Raw genomic sequence first — 2962 nt, 5'->3', positions numbered from 1 at the left:
TATTATTATTATTATTATTATTATTATTATTATTATTATTATTATTATTGCTTACAGGAGTATGGGTAAGGGGTTATTCCCAAGAATAACCAGAATCTTACCAGTGGCTACACTACTGAAGAAAATGTCAAAGAGAGCACCTTAGAACAATTACTCATAAATAAGAAAATAGAAGAAAAACTGCCTGTGAAATAGACACAGAACAAAGCCTCATCCTGGAGAAAATGCACCACTTCCATGGTGGCATCTTGACATGTGACTTCTCTGCTGAACACAAGGAAATGTGATGGGTCACGTCTTTAAAGTAAATATTCCTTCACTATCCACAGCCAAGGCAGTCACTGGAAGTCTCGGGTCTCACCCAGAATTCAACCTACAGCCTTAAATATTTTAATGATTTTGTTTTCATTGCAATTAATAGAAAGGAGACTGGGATATGAAAGCTTAGTAGCTCAATATTTGGTCCAAATGCTTAGAAAAAGTAGTAAAGCACAAGAAAAGAAATAAAGGCAAAAACAAATTACAAAAATCTAAAAGTAATAAACCCATGAATTACTTTTATGAAAAATAACAGGAGAGGCAAATATCTAGCAAATGTAAGAAAAAAATGAAACAAAATATAAGAACTGGGAAATGGAATAAGCATGACATACCAAAATGAAGTATATAATCTTAGCTTGTAGCTTTCCAAAAATACTGAGAATTCAGGACATACCCAAGAGAGCCTTCCACCAAATCCCAGGGCAGGGCACTCCAGTCCCCCAGGTGCCCGGTAGGCTCTCCCCACGCACTCCCACCCCTTCCCGCCATCACGCAGCCTGGTCAAGCTTCTGTGGCTTTCTTTTCACTTCTTTCAACTTCTCACATTACTTGATTTCTCTATTACAAAAGATACCCTGAGAAGTGATCCAGCAAAATTAAAATTCTAACCATTCTTCTGATTTCCAGACTCTATCTGTTTTAACCCTTTATGTCAAAACTTAGGGGCTGGGGCTGGAGAGATGCTCAGCAGATAAGAGCACTGGTTGTTCTTGCAGAGGACCCAGGTTCAATTCCTAACACCCACCAGTGGCTAACAACCATCCCTAAATTAGTTCCAGGAGATCCCATGCCCTCTTCTGGCACTTACATGCATACAAGCAAAATGGTCATCCAGGTATGGTGGTACACGCCTTTAATCCCACCCAGGAGGCAGAGGTAGGCAGATCTCTGTGAGTTCAAGGCCAGCTGGGGCTACAGGGAGATCCTGTCTCAAAAAGACAAAAAAAAAAGTCTAAAAAAATCTTAGGAACTACACACAAAAAATTCATAAGTTTTATAAACATAAACATGAAACTACTAGAACAAAGAAAAGCTTCAAAACATTGGAATGAGTAAGGACTTTTTGGATAATATCCTAAAAGTATGGACAATAAAAGCAAAGGTAGGTAAATGGAATCAATAAAACAAAAAGCTTCTGTGTAACAAAGAATCAACAGAATGAGGAAACAACCTAAAGAATGATAGAAAATATTTGCAAACTATTCATCTGGTAAAGGATAAAATTCAGAACATATAAGAAATTCAGGGACTGGAGAGCTGGCTCAGAAGTTAAGAGCACTGACTGCTCTTGCAGAGGATCCAGGTTCAATTCTCAGCACCCACATGACAGCTAACTGTCTGTAACTCCAATTCCAGGGAATCTGCCCTCTTCTGACCTCCATGGGCATTGCACCACATGGGTACACTTACACACACATGTAGGCAATACACTCATACACATAAATAATACACATATAATAAATAAAATTTTTATTGAGCTTTAAATTTTTCATACAATATTTCCCACTCACATGTGGGAAATGCTCCCCCACCAAACCCTATGCACTCTGCCATACATGCTGAGTCCTAGTCAGGTCTTTGTACCCAAATATCCTTCAGTGTAAAAGCATCCACTGGAGTCTAGTCAGCCCATCCAATGGTCATATGTAAGTCATACTCTCCCTCACCCAGCAGCAACCAGTCTTAAATAGTTCTCAATCTAGTGCTGACTCGCCACCTAGTTCTCATCTCCCCTTTGGGCCATTGTTTAATTGACCTGACACGGGTCCCACAGTTGGACACCACTGCTGCTGCAGGCACACATGAGCAAGCCTCCATTGGCCTGAAAGCTTCCACCCCATACCTTCATGAACCAGCCCTGGCTCTTACAATCTTTCCACCTCCTCTTCCTCAATGGTCCCTGAGCTGTGGGTGGGTGAGTTTCCATCCTACACTCTACAGTCTCTTATTCTCCAAAACTTGGCCTGTTGAGGCCTTCTGTGTATAATGCATTCTGATGCACATGGAAGCCTCACTGGTGAGAGTCAAGGGATGCATTAGCCCTCTCTCTACCTCTTATTCCACTATGTTCTATGAGCCTTGGTTGTAGAGATTTGACTGCAGATGTGTCACCTAATACAGGGCATCTCCCAGGTGTATGTTCTCTATGCCTGACCAGATGTACAACTCTGCAGTAGCCTCCATTTGTTGCAAAAAGAAGCTTCTTTGATAAGTGCTGTATGGCATGTTTGTTGCTCTAAGGGAGGCTCTTCTATCTCACACTGCGTTCCCTGCCAAGCAGCTCCTAGGATACATATGCATTAATGTTCAGACATTCTACATGTATTTCTCATAGGCTTTCTAGGGCATCACTTTTCCCTCTAGGTTTCCTGCCCCCCGAGATTCACTCATCTCTACTCTTTTTTCTCCCATCCGGCCTCCCTCCTCCCTCCCTTCCTAGTCACAGTGCGTCCATTATTCCCACCCTCCCCCAATACCTCCCGACTCCCGCCATCCTTCCGTTCCTGACTTCCCTCTCTCCCCCACACTATGGTCCTTGCATGTCCCTCCCTCCGCTCCTCCCTGCCGATTACTCACAATTTTTCCACCTCCCTCAGGTAACATTTGCTCCCTACTATCTCCCTTTCAGGTTGTTTCTTTT

The sequence above is a fragment of the Nannospalax galili genome, unplaced genomic scaffold, assembly GCF_000622305.1.
Source record: "Nannospalax galili isolate Female #2095 unplaced genomic scaffold, S.galili_v1.0 scaffold341, whole genome shotgun sequence".
NCBI lineage: Eukaryota > Metazoa > Chordata > Mammalia > Rodentia > Spalacidae > Nannospalax > Nannospalax galili.
The sequence above is the reverse complement of the archived record's forward strand: the minus strand, read 5'-3'. Positions refer to the sequence as shown.